This window comes from Equus asinus, chromosome 17, assembly GCF_041296235.1.
Source record: "Equus asinus isolate D_3611 breed Donkey chromosome 17, EquAss-T2T_v2, whole genome shotgun sequence".
NCBI classification, from domain to species: Eukaryota; Metazoa; Chordata; class Mammalia; order Perissodactyla; family Equidae; genus Equus; species Equus asinus.
In genome coordinates, this window is record NC_091806.1 from 43,447,514 (window position 1) to 43,461,667 (window position 14,154).

The window sequence follows — 14,154 nt, forward strand, 5'->3', positions numbered from 1 at the left end:
CAGCTCCTGCAGGAAATCGCCCAGGTCCTTTCCTGGGCTGGTTTGGAAACAACAGCGCTGGGCTGGTTTCAAAACAAGATGAGGAGGCAGCCACGGCCATGAGAAAGGGCTTGGGCCTCGGCCCTGGCCCTGCAATCCGGATGTTGCCCAAGGGGCCCTCTCCAGTCTTTCCTTCCCCTCCAACACCAAGCCCCTGAGTGGAAGGAGCATGCTTCAACCCCACACTGGCTAGGGCGGGCCCATCTCCAGCCAGCCCCAGCCCGGGATCCAAGGTCCTGTTTACTGCTGTTTCCTGGAACAGCTTGTTTTGATCTAGAGAAATCTGCTGAGTTCTGCTGCCCCGCCCTCCTCGTCCAGAGAGTGGAGCTATGTTTAGCCTTATTTGCAGAGAAAGAGGTGGAACCCAAGCCGGATGTTTGTCCACCATGCTGTGAGCGCTGCCTTGGCCCCCCTAAGGCAGGACAGAGATGTCCCTGTGTGGCTTTCTACCCTCCTCTCATCTTCCTCAAATATATTCCCCTCCCCAAGAAAACTAGGTGTGTGGAACTCGGAGGCCAGGAGACCTGTACAAGGCACCTCTGAAACTGTGCCATCTTGTCCTTGAAAATGGAGTGGGTGGCCAGGGTGGCTCCACATACAAGGCCACAAATGAGGGCCTTAGTTCCTTTTGTGATGAAGAATCCTATGATCCGTAGAATCCTGATACTTTGTGTGGTGTTAATTCCACCTACTCCTACTCTTTTGAAAAATAAAATCTAAGATTGTTTCAGGGATTTGGGAATGATACATGTGAAGGAGGAAGATTTTTATACCAGAGATAAGAGAAGACCAAGCTAAGGCACCAAGCTGGGCCCAGGAAACCGCACACGGCAGTTAACACCACCACTCAGGCATCTTGTAGATAAATAAAGGGCTGACCCCATAGCTTGGTACTGTGACACAGCAGCGAAGGCATTTGCTGGGTATCAGCCACACCTCCCAGCTTTCTGGAACATTCTGACAGGCAATTCCCTCTTTCCACACTGTCCTTTCAGGCCAAGTCTCCCCCACCCAGCCCTGGGAACGTTGCCAGGACTAGATTGATGAGGCAGATCTCGGCGAGGGTGAGCTGCCCCAATCTTTCAGTGGCAGGAGAGCTCAGCCAGGCACCCAATGGTGAACAAGTCTGGGCTTGCCACACACTGGACCTTCTGTGCTGAAGGTCACATGGGAGTCGTCAGTTTTCCGAGAATCACGAGGAGGGTGCGGCAGCTGGGCCCAGCCCCCCCGCAGATGCCATCTCGCAGGGGTAAGGGGAACAATCTTCTCCAGTTTCCTCCCGGTTGCCAAGGGAGCCTGTGGCATGGGTGGTTTTGTTTGGGGTGTGGGTGGCCGCCCTGGGAGGAGACCTCCGGGCAGGGAGTTGGTCCAAGAAGCTCCTCAATTCTAGTTACTCTGACCACTGTCAACGTTCCACCCTATACCCCAGGGGGCCACGGCTGAACAGAGGCCGCATAGGGGTCTCAGGCTGTGCCTCCTCCTCACTCTGGCCCCACTCCTGGCACAAGAGACGCCAACCACCCTTTTCAAAACCCTCCTCAAGCGCTCAGGCCTTGCCTGGCCTTGTGCAGGGGACAAGCTCACCCGGTTTGTTTCCCCCTTCCCTTGGAAGACCCAGGTTGGGGGCCCCCAGCAGTCAGCAAGCAGCTCCCTGAGGCCCATCGCAGGCTGCAGACTGCCCTAAACAGATTAATTTTTTCAAAAAAATCTCCTTTTTCCCCACCTCCCAATCCAAAAGCCAAATGGGTTGAATATCTATGCCCTTTTGGACTTGTCGCCCTGCAATTACATAAACTGTTTTCTGCACAGACAAGATCTTGCTTGTCATTATTCTGCAACTGTCTTTTTCCATTTACTACATCCTGACCAGTCACTAAGCATTCCATCCCGGCGGGGATAGCTTTTCTTATGAAATGCTTCAAACCTCCAGGCCCCTGGTAACAAACCATGACACACGCCCCTCAAGCGGCAACTTCGGAGGCTTAGCTTTTTAATCAACTTGCTCCCCACCATTTTTAAAACAACAAAATCACAGCAGGGTTTCTTAACCAAAGACCCCGTAAGCACAGCAGGTACAGCTCACTGTGGGCTGCCCGGGTGCCAGTGTGGGGACACGCCCTGCTTGCCCCAGGGGCGCCTGGGAGCTGACGTCACCGGCGCTCACGAGGCTGCGCGGCCGCCCGCGGAGTCACGCGCTGCAGCCCCGCTCCCGCCCCGCCGCCGCCTAGGGCAGTGACGCGCCCTCCGCAGAGATCCCTCCGCCGCCGCCGCCGCCGCCTGGAACTTTCCAGTCGCCCTGCCGGCCCTTCTTTCGGACCTCGGCGGGGAGGGGTGACCTGAGGCGACCCCCGCAGTTCCCTTCGCCCCCACCGGGATCGGCCCCAGCCCGCCTCCCCCACCCAGCCCCCTCTCGGGGACCGGTGTTCCCTCACCCCAACCCCCAGGAAAGGGCATTTCTCCTCCACGGAATCCGTCTCCCAAATGTGATCTTGAGACTTGTCCTCGATCTCCTGAAGCAGTGCTGAGGGGGGGGGGTGGTGGTAACTGGAGCAGCTGAGGGGCGGACACCCCGGGAGACCGAGAACCACCTCGAGGCATCTCCTTGGGCAGAGTCGGGAGGGACTTCTTTTCCGGTGGCAGTGGAGGAATCGTCCCGTTGAGCAGTGCCCCGGTGATGCGGCCCTGGCCTATAAAAGCAAAAGTTGGTGCGTGTCCGGCAGGAGTTAGCCACGGGGAGGGCCGTGCTGCTTGTGTTAGCTGTGGGGTGGCAGTGGCCGGTTTAGGGCTTCAGAGGGCAGACGGGGGAGATGACAGAGTTAGATGAGACAGGGGGCGTGGGGGTACAAGGAACAGGAGGGTCGAGGAGGAGACCAGGTTTGGGGGGCGGCTGTGCTGGGCAGAGCTGCGTTGGAAGTGCCCGCAGTCGCCCAGGGGGAGGACAACCGTCTAGGCCAGGCTGTCGCTGCCGCCCGCTGGGGATGGGCACTTGACCTCTGGGAGGACGCCGCTCCTGCGCGGGCTGAGCGGTCCCCCAGTGCCCTGGTCTCTGTGGAAGGAGGAAGGCAGTGAGAGACAGGAGGAGGTGGAGGAGACCCAGGGTCTCCCTCCCTGCTGGAGAGGAGGTGGAATTGGGCAGTTGATGCCCTGAGAATGATCGGGAAGGAAGGCAGTGGGGTGCAGGGCCGCAGGTGGGCCGGGAGGACAGACCTTGACCTTGTCAGTACCAGCAGCCCCCTTTTTTTCCCCAGACAGAGGGTTGTGAACCCGCCCGGGGATGAGGCCTGGTGTTGTGGAAACCGCACTTAGCTTCGCGGGCTGGACAGCTCTGGCCCCGGGTGGTATGTAATTTTGGCTGGGCCTGGGACAGGGGCCAGGCCAGGCCCAGCCTAGTGCAACCCAGGTCTGGGTGTGAGGCGAGACGCCTGGTCGGAGGTGAGGGTGTCCCGAGTCATTTCCAGAGGAAAGGTGCCACCCTAAGCCGTTAATGGTGTGGCATCTTAGGTATCGGACAGGCGGGGGCTGCTGAGGCAGGATGTTTGTGTGTCTGGACAAAATTGACCCACACTTTATTTTCCAGGTGGCAGCGCTCCCCTTTGGACTTTCCCTCTGGGTTCGGTGCTAGCCTCTTCTGTGAGCTCGCTCTGCCCCTCCTCCTCCCTTTAACTCTCTCCAGGTTATCACTTCACTTAAAACCTTGCTTCTGGTAACCTGGGAAGCCTGGGAAAGTTGCTGAAGTCCCTGTTGGAGTCGGTATTGTTGGTAATCGCAAGGAGGAAGGGCCTTCCCGCTGAGACTGGGGTGGGGCGGGTTGGTGTTGCTTGCTGGTGGAGAGGGTGGGGATCGAGCCCACCCTTGGGTGGGCCCGCAGCTGTGGCTCCAGCCGAAAGTTACAAAAATGCCTCATGGACCGTGGTTTGTTATAGTGTTCATCATGGCGACCAGATGGCACCAGGAGAAATGGAGCCCCTGGCCAGTGTGAGTCATAGCATTGCAGGAGGGGAGACCCTGGAGGAGAGAGAGCCCGCCTAAACGGATGCCTGCAGATTGACTTTCCAGAGGCTTAGGAGGAGGAAGTTTTCCAGTGTCGTGTTTCCAGGCCTTGCTCAGGAAGCCCTGTATTCAGGAGGCCATCACTTCGGGTTTTCAGATGAGCTTGAGGGGGCAATCTTAAGTCCAAAGCAGATGCATCCGGGGCATCGGCAGATGTGTTTGACTGTTTGATCCAGGAGCACCAATCTCCAGGCGCATGAATGCCAGCAGGCGCCTCTCCTCTCCTGGGGTGGAGGTTTTTCAGATGCTGCATCTAGGTTGAGCCTCCTGTCATACTAGTTCTTCTGTGCTACGAACCTTGCTTCAAGAAGATTCTTAAGCTGTAGGACGTTTCAATGTGATGCCACAACACCTTGTAGATGGAGCTGGCAGATGGAGCCCAGTGACCCTGTCACCTATCCGCCTACCTGCCTGCCTGCCTGCGTGCCTGCCTGTGTGTTGGTCGGAGGAATTCTTAGTGTGATGATGTCATCTGTGTGGGAAAGTGTTCAAGTTTGAAATGCCTCAGACGAATACGTAGACAAAGCAGACTGGCAAACTGGGAGGGGGGTCATTGTGCTAGAGTCTGGGAGGGTACAAGTTGGTCATGTGCAAGTTCTGGTAGAAATGGCAGGTCTAGTTTGGGTATTCGGATTGCGTTGTGGATTTCTAAGAGAAGGGAATGGTTAGGGTCCCAGTAGTGATCTTTGATTCATCTTGCTCTGTATGTTTTTTGACTTGAATTTCACCTGATTAGATTTCAGAATAATCTTGGCTTTCAAATGGGAGGACCCTGAGGTGAGGGTTGTAGGTGAGGGGGAGGGCCCAGCTTGGCACTGGTACTGGGGAGGGGTGGTGGGGGTGAAGAAAGGGAGAGGGTTGGTTGGGTGTTTGTTGCAGAGGGTGGGGGTGGCAGGGAATGTGGGTTGAAGGGGGAATTCTCTGGAGAAAAGATCAGTAGGCAGGGCTCTGAGGAGTTTAATAGAGCTCATGGGCAAAGAAAAGGCTGGTTAATACTAGTAAATTGCTAATGCTAATTGTTGCTTGGAAGCACAGAAATTGCTTGGGAACTTTCTAAAGAGCTTAGAACTCTTAAGAGCAAGGGAAAAAGCAAAATTGTTTTGCTCTGCTGCAAGCTGGGGAAGTCTGAATATCAGTCACTTGAAAGAAGGGTGTCCAAACCTTGCATCAGCAGAGGATTAAGGTCCTTCACTGCTTTGCAAGCTTCTTAAGTGGTATATCTGAAGCTGAATGTGTTGGATATTCAGGAGCAGTTAAGTCTTAGGAAAAAAACTTTAAATGCCCAAATTGTGGGCTTTTAAAGTGGTTTTATTTTTGGTGTGCACTTAAGAGATTAGATGTACTTTTCTGGGTTTGTAACTCATACTTGTTCACCAAGATATTTTGTGATTGAAAATTCTGAGCAAAGTGAAAAACAGTGATCTCTAAAGGAAGTTTATGTTACGTTGTGCCTTATAAACACATCTCGTCTTTGTGGTCAGTATTAATAACAGCAAAAGTTGCCTGCTGTCCTCTCTTCATACTCATTGTAACCAGGAGAACCGAGTAGCCTTTTGTGGTCACTGTAAACTTACTGTAATATTCGGTAGCAAACAATCCACGTGCCCTTGCTAAGGCTGGAGTTAATAACCATTGTATCTTTAGTTTGAATGTTTGTGCCTTTTAATGATCCAGTATTAGAGGGGAAACTGAGTGAAAATCAGTTTGGGGAATAAAAGCAAAACTGGGGTGCGAGGGGGCCCTCACTAAAAGTGATCTGTGTGTAAAAATTAGGGGAAAGATCTGAAAACCCTTCATGATAATACTTGTTTGCGAGGTGCATCTATTGAATTGGTAAATAAATATCTGGGTTTTTATCATGTCCTTCACCTTACGTTCTACTTTAAAAACTTTAAATCCACAATACTTTTTGCCCTTGGGATTTCTTTTTCTGTCTTCTGGGGTTTTTTTGTTGTTGTTTTAACGTTTAAAAATATGTTGGCATCATAGTTCCGTTCTTAACCTGTGACTTGGGCGTGGTATAATTACTGTCATTGGCGTTTACAGAGTGTTAGTCATGGGTGTGTGAGGAAATATGTTCTGGTACGCTGTTGTGAAATTGAAACTGTAAAAGTAGATGGTTAAAGTAATTGTATGTTCTGTATGGTAAGAACTGGTCGTGTTGCATCATGTACGTGATTACTAATCATTTTTCTTCCCCTTTACAGCACAAATAAAAGTTTGAGTTCTAAACTCATTGGAATTGTTGTATTGCTATGTTATGTTTTTCGGCCTTTATCTTTTCTGTAAATCAAGTTGCCTTCATAATGAAATTCGATGTATCTTATTGTAGATTTAGGCCTAAATTCACTTTTCAGTAGCTCCGGCGAATTGGGGTCACTCTGTCGAGTGTGGTAACCTTGAACGGAACTGGAATGTCCTCAATGGTGGGCAGGGAGGCGTTCTGCCCTCTGTTGGGAGTGCAAAACAGATTGCGGAAAATGTCAGTGCTGAACCACCTGGCCGATGAAGGTCAGTGTCAAGGTGGGAGAGTACTTTGTAGTATCCTGGGGGTTTGTCTGGTTACCTTTCCAAATGGTATTGTCCTAAAGGGGACCTATTTTTATTCTCATTTGTTTAGGAGAAGAGAAACAGTCTAAATAAGAGGAGAATGGGACGTGTAATGTGTGTTTTCTCCATATTTGTGGGTCTTTGGGACACGAATGTATCTGGGATTTGGGTCTAAGCACAGAAGTCTCAACTTACTAAAGAGTTTGGCTTTGGCTTAAATTTTCTTCTTCGGTGCGTGATGAAAGTTTCGGCTCGATTGTGTAAGCGGTGTCTGAGCTGGCCAAGACTGCCAAGGGCCTGAGTAGATAGAAGCTCTAGGAATCCACAGTTGGGTCATGACTAAATCCATTCTGGGTCCTGGGTGGGGATGTGGCAGCAGCGTGTCATCCTGGGAGCTGATTCCTTGTACTGCTGTTAATGTGTGTACTCAGGCTGTAAGGTTTTGCCTCACAGGAGACAACTGCTAGACTCGGAATAGAAGCCACTGTCAGCCTCTGGCTAAGAACACTTGTTTCCCAGGGAGTGGAGAGGAACCCTTGACTGGGAAGGGGAGATGAGACCTGAAACAGGACCAAAACAAAGGGGTGGGAGAGCATGGCCTGAAGACTTACTCCCCTTGGAGAGAGTAGCCCTGGGGCTGGCTGCTGTCCTCCCTCCTGGGGTCTTGTTTGCCTGCCTTGTCAGTCCTTGGTCCTTGTGAACCGCGCGTGCGCGTGCAAAGAGAAACTGCAGTTAGGTGCTGGGGAGGAGGCAGCTGCTGTGCCCATCAGCAAACCGCCTGCCCAGCTCATGGCTCTGCCGAGATGCGCACTGCCATGGGCAGGTTCAAGGCTCCCTTCCCTGCTCACCACCCCGTTCCCCACCCCGCAGAACAATCTAGGCCTCCTTTCCTACCTTACCACTTTGCTTTTTACCCCAACCCCACCCCTGCCCACCTGCCTTGCCCTCTTCAGAACTTGTTTCTCATCTTTTATACAATGGTTAGAAAACTCTTGCTTCCGACCTTGAGGGTCACTCTTGTAAACCCCTCTGTGTAAGTGGCCTGTTTCCTAGCAACTATGGCGGGCTGATGAAGAATTTGTCCACACGAGTATAAGTGTTTGGCACTGGAGAGGTTGTGAAGTGGGGTTTGTTAATGGAGCAGAGAGCAGGCAGCGGAAGGCTGTGCTCACACCCTCCTGGCCTCCACCCAACCCAGGAGCTCCTGAGATGGTGCCGCCTGCCTGACCTTTACCCTCAGATATCCACATGACAGGTGGGATGGGCCACAGGTGTTGATGGCAGCAGTTGGTTATTATCGCTAATCAGCTTGCATCCTTGTGCAGAGATCTGAATTCAGCTTTTCCCCTGGACTCCCAGGGGCGCTGGATGATACAGTGAAACTCAGTGGGCTTGTGGCAGTTAGTAGAAAATGGTGATCTGATGCAAATTAAAAGGAGTGGGACATAAGAATAGCAGAAGTAAGTATCTGTTGAGGCTCCTCTGTGTGCCCGGGTTGGACACTGAGAACTGCAGAAATGGCCTGTGTTACAAAAAGGGAGCCGGACAATCACTGACCCCCACTCCACCCTGTTGGCTGCCCTGGGTTTGTCTTAAGTGGCCATTAAGGGACTCCTAGGATCTTTTATGAAGTGCCGGGGCTAACCTCTGTGTGCTGGAGGAAATGGTAACCTCTGGCCTTGCAGAGTACTTGTTGTGTGATGCTGATACTAAATGAAATGCCAAAATAGGCTTACAGGTGTTTGTGGTATGTTATAAATTTTCGTATTTAAGACACAAAAATATACCGATACAGTCTGGAAATGGTGAAATGAACATAGCAAAATAACCCCAAATAAGAAAGATGTGAAGCTGTGTATCCCCAGGAGTGTGGCCTTGACTCTCCTCTGAGTGGGGTGGCCCTCCACCACCTTCCAGCCTGCCACAGGCCTTCACTCTCCAGGCCCCTCAGCTCTGCACCGCCTTCCCTCTCTTTTAAATAAGTCTTGAATTCTCATGTGTACAAAGGGTTTATTGTGAAGTTTACAAAAAAGACAATTGAAAAAACAAAGTCCTCAATAATCTTCTAACAAATTGTTATTGGCATATTTGCTTCTAGAGTTACTTCCTATGCATAGGACTATGCATTCTTATACAAAAATGGGATTATACTGTAAATTCTGTTTTGCAAGTCTTTTCATTTAATATATAGTGAACATCTTTTCCTGTCATTTGAAGCGTCTTTTTTAGTGGTGACATATTGTTCCATTGTATGACTGTCTCCATTTGAACATTCTCATTTAGGTGACATATAAGTTATTTTCCAGTGGCTTTTTTCTCTTAGGAAGTAATGCTGTGATAACCTTCTCTGTGCCTCAAACTTGATCACGTCTGTTTTTTCTGTGGGAGACAGGAAAACTAGGTTCCCATTGCTAACTCGCCTTCAGGAGAGGGGTTTCTAAATTAGCATTCTCTCTAGTGAGGTGAACTTGCCTTCCCTTTTCCTTAGAAGCTAGGGTATAATCATATTAAAAACCTTTGCTCCTTGGGTGGATCCAGGCTGCTTTACCTGTGGATCTGAGCACTGCTCCACTGCTGGTGAGATGGAACGTCCCCTACGTGTTGGGCCATTTGCACTTCTGGGTGTGCATGTGTGTGAGTTTCTGCTGTTTAATTGCTCATTTTTCTATCGGTTCTTTTGTAAAAGCAGTTACACATGAAGGAAACTGATAATGCTTGGTTATGTTTGGTGCAAATATTTTCCCCAGTTGTAGATTGCCTTTTTTTTTGTTTATTGTGTTTCAGACACACAAATGTATGCAGTTTTGCTGAGGTGGTCACTCTGGTTTCTGCACTTGCCGTTAGCTTAGCTCTCTCCTACCCCAAGAGTATGTAACTATTAATCTGTGTTTTCTGTGACACTCGCATGGTTTCATTTTTTACATTTAAATATCTCACCCAGCTGGAGTTTCTTGTGGTCTGCCTGTGTGTGCGTGGCAGGTCTGATGCCCTCTCAGAGCCCCAGAGCTCTCTCACTCCCAGTGCCCACCTCCCTGTGGCCAGATGGTGGCACAGAGTGGCAAGAGAGCCCCGTCAACCTGAGGGTTGTCACAATGGGACAGTTCACTGGAGAAGACCTCGGGGGCAGGCAGGATGGTCTCCTCAGGGGATCCTGGTGGTTGCTCCTCTGCGATTCACCATTCCCCCATCTTAACTGGTTTGGACCTGTGGTAACCGGAGTGGGTGGGTGGGTCAAAAGCAGGTTCAAATGGACCGGTCTGGGTCCTACTCCTAACTTGGCCACTGGGCAGCTTTATGAGTAAGGAGCAAGTCACTGAAGCTCGCCGAGCCTGTTTCCGTGTCTGTGAAATGAGGGTCAATAAAGGTAGGATGTGTGTGGCACACGGCTGTTCTTCACCCAGTGCTTCCAGTGACCCCTTCCTCTCCTGTGTTGCCCCCCCTCAGATCTAGCCACTTTCTCCTGGCTCCCTCTCTCTGTCCTCTAGCTGCCTGCCCTGCTCTGGGCCTTTCTTTTTGTAGCGGTGATCACCTTGCATATTCTGGTCTGTTCCGGTTCTCTGTTTAATTTTGCTACTGTTCACATTTCCCTGTATCAGCCGAGTCTACAAACACGCTGGAAGTGGCTTTTTCTCAGCATTGTTAATTCTCCCACAAGAATTCCATGGATGGGCTTCTAGAGGTCTGTGGTGCTCTGAACTTGCATATTTTTCTGTGGAAAGCAGAAGCTTGCTGAAGGATCCGTGCCCCTAAAAAAGATCATGAATGAACAATCGCGTTATTTTCTCCCATTGTGCTTATGCTGTGGGATGTTTAGTCAGCCTCTCAGGTTGTAAACAGTGTGTGTTGGCTAACTTCACTTGTGCCGCTGTGAGCATCTCTGTAATTTGGTGTGCCTGCACACTCCCCGGAGTGGCACTGCCTGGTGGGTGAGTGTGCACAGACTTAGAACTCCTGTCACCGCTCATATACTCTCCAGAAAGCTTACACCTCCTCGTGTGAGTATCTTCATTTCCCTGCATAGTTGCTACCATCAGGTTTTTTCTATTTTATTTACTCATTGCTACTTCCTAAAAAATTTGCGGTAAATTACACGTAACGTCAATTTTACCATCTTAACCATTTTCAAGTTTACAATTCAGTAGCGTCAAGTATATTCATATTGTTGTGAATATAACCAATCTCCAGAACTTGTGCATCTTGCCGAACTGAAACTGCATCCATTAAACTACCCATTTCCTTCTCCGCCGACTCCCTGGCAACCCCCTTCTACTTTTCTGTTTCTATGAGTTTGACTACACCAGGTACCTCATACCAAGTGGAATCATACAGCATTTGCCTTTTTGTCGCTGCCTTATTTTCCTTAGCCTAATGGCCCTTAGGTTCATTGATGTTGTAGCATGTGTCAAATTTTTTTTCCTTTTTAAAAGAGCTGAATAATATTCCGTTGTATGCATATACCACATTTTGTTTATCCCTTCATCCATCTGTGAACACTTGGGTTGCTTGCACTTTTTGGTTATCGTAAATAATGCTCTTATGAACATAGCTGTACAAATCCCTTTTTAAGACTCTGCTTTCAGTTCTTTTGGGTCTATACCCAGAAATGGTATTGCTGGATCATATGGTATTTGTCTTTTTAACTTTTTTGGGAATCACCATGCTGTTTTCCAAAGCCACTGCACCATTTTACATTCCCGTCAACAGTTTACAAGGGTTCCGGTTCTCCACATCCTCACCAACGCTTGTTACTCTGTTATTTTTTTATGGCAGCCTTCCTGATGGGTGCGAGGTGATATTTCATCGTGGTTTTGATTTGCATTTCTCCAATGATTAGTGATGTTGAGTGCCTTTTCATAGGCTTGTTTTGTATATCATCTTTGGAGAAATATCTTTTCAAGTCCTTTGCCCATCTTTAAAAATAAGTTATTTTTTATTGATTTGTAAGAGTTCTTTTTATATTCTGGATATTAACCCCTTATCAGAAATGTGATTTACCAACTTTCTCTCCCATGCTGTAAGTTGCCTTTTCACTGTTGGTTGTGTCCTTTGATGCACGGAAGTTTCTCATTTTGATGTAGTCCAGTTTATCTATTTTTACTTTTGTTTCCTGTGCTTTTGGTGTCATGTCCAAGAAATCATTGCCAAATCCAACGTTATGAAGTATTTGTCGCTACTTTCAAAGGTACTTTGGTAGTCAGTCTGTATTTGTGTAATTACGGGCTAGTCTATTTTACCACTTGATTTATCGTCTGCATTTATCCACTTTGACCACTTAGCATTTGAAATTTCTGTATTGATTTTTGTACTGATCATGAATTCTTTGTAGTCGGGAAGGTAAGCTTTTGCCAATTGTGATTGTCAAACTTATTCTCATTTTTCCTTTTATTATTGAAGCAGAAAGTGTCTACTATACAAGGACTTTTAAGAAATTAGTCTGTTAAAGTCTAATAATGACTAATAAGTCTGTTGGGTTTGTTTCTGACTACTTTTTCTTTAGTAGCCACACATGGATGTGCTCCCAGAGTTACAGTAAATACTTTTCTCCATTTAAGGAGTTATGAATCCAACCTAGGAATGGGTCTAAATTAATTATTTACACGGATAAAGTTGAAATATCAAACTTTTATTGAGTAAACACTGTCTTTGCTATTTTACTCTAGGTCTGTCAATATTAGCTTCTTAGAATTATCTGCCTGCATCTGTTTCTAGAATTTTTAGTCTCTAATTTTTATCGTTTCTAATCAAATACAATGAATTTTAGTGACTGTCACTTAATTAATGCTTTAAAATCCGTAAGTCGAAGCTGTGATGCCCCTCAAGGTAAGACGTTCTCTCTCCTTGTCGGAACTTGAGTACACAGAACTGGCTTAATTTTGGCTTCATGACGTAACGTGGCTGTCTTTTATTGGCTTCCTTGATGTTTTTCATAATGTGGTAAGCATTTCTGAATCTTCTATTCAGTATAAAAACTGGGACCTTAGACAGTAGCTTCCTCCACCTGTGTGGTCGCCTCCGCCCGCCCCCAGGCCAAGGTGATCGTCATCCTGAATACTGGCTTTATCTTTTACTTGGTTTCTTCATATAACTTAAAAAAAAGAATTCTTGCCTAAATGTGGTTTTTAAAATATATATTTTCATTTTAGTTATTTCTAACTTTATACAACACATATTATGTTGTACGTAATCTTCTGGAATTTTTCTCATTTGATATGGCATTAAGGTTCATCTCCTGCCTGGTGTGTATTTCCTTTGGTTGCTTGCTGGGGAGAGGCCATCGTGTGACTCTGCCCCAGTTAGTTCATCGATTTTCCCATCGCTTCTCTTATTCTAAGTGCAATTATGTAAGTGATTGGGGCTGCTTGCTTCTTACACAGAATTAAAACTTGAGCAACAAAGTTGGCACTGCCTATCCTGTCCCTCCACCCCCAGTGGTGCCCAGTGTTACCCCTTTGCTGTGTTTCCTGCCAGACCTTTTTCTGTTCATTTATTTCCACATCTAAAAGAGAGATTGTTTTCTTTTCTTTTTCTTTTCTATATAAGTGGGGAAAATACCTCTGTAAAACTGTGTGTCATTGTTGACTTGCTTTTTCAGTTAACAGTGTGAGACTCATATGAGTACAGACGGAATTGCCATCGTTCCGTTAATCACCTGCGTGCTGCTCCTTAACGTGGTTGTGCTGCGAGGGATTTAGCTGTTCTGAAATTGATGGACTTTTAGACTGTTTCCAATCTTTGTGAAGTGGCAACAATACTGTGTGATCATCACAAACACCCCCTTGTGCCCAAGCGTGAGTGGTTCTCAGAGTAGATACCGAGGAGTAGAATTGCTGGGTCCTGGGACGTGAATCGGACCTGTTGCTATATTCTGCCCTTTTGTCTTCCCGAGTGGGTGTACAAATTTGCCTACCTGAGGGTAAGAGTATCTGCTTGTCCATATCCTCTTCGACACTCTACACAGCAAACTTTTCCATTTCTGTCAGTTCCCTTGTTTGATCTGTCCGTGTGTTCACAGTGACCTACCGAGACTTTAATTGGTTCAATGGATTCTTGGCATCTGTGGGTTTATCTGTGGGTGTAAAGCTGATGGGAGCCACAGGTTCCTGGACACATTATCATGTTCCTGAGGTGTAATTTTTTTAAATTACTCATGTCTTGAGGCTGCTGAGGATGCCCAGCCTAAACTCCGCATCCGTGTCACACTGTGGCTTTCTTCTCTGCTTATCTCTGCATTGCAGCAAGTCCTCTGAAGGGACCAAAATTTTGCAAATTTAGGTAAGGCCATGACTAATGTTGCTATATTATGTACTGTTGTATGGATGGGGCTATGGAGTGTATGTTACTGGCAGAATTTATTTTAATCTCTTTATAAATTACTGGTCTTGTATTGAAAATTCAAACACTACAGAAAAACAGTAGAAAAAAATTCCTCTATGATTCCTCTCCCAAGGTAACGACTAATAACAATTTATTTTCCTTCCGTGGACATACTAAAATTTATCCTATTATTATCTCCTT

At 47.7% G+C, this 14,154-nt stretch overlaps 1 long non-coding RNA gene across 11 annotated transcripts in view; it reads left to right on the forward strand.

The window, feature by feature from the left end:
• The window catches only part of LOC106833576 (uncharacterized), a 34,005-nt gene that overhangs the window by 1,502 nt on the left and 18,349 nt on the right, over nt 1-14,154 (forward strand). For 6 of the 11 annotated variants that reach the window (XR_011494966.1, XR_011494960.1, XR_011494961.1 and 3 more), the window contains exon 1: nt 1,224-14,154. This exon is cut by the window's right edge. This is a non-coding gene — a long non-coding RNA (uncharacterized lncRNA). The other 5 variants (XR_011494957.1, XR_011494962.1, XR_011494956.1 and 2 more) reach the window with 2 other exon arrangements.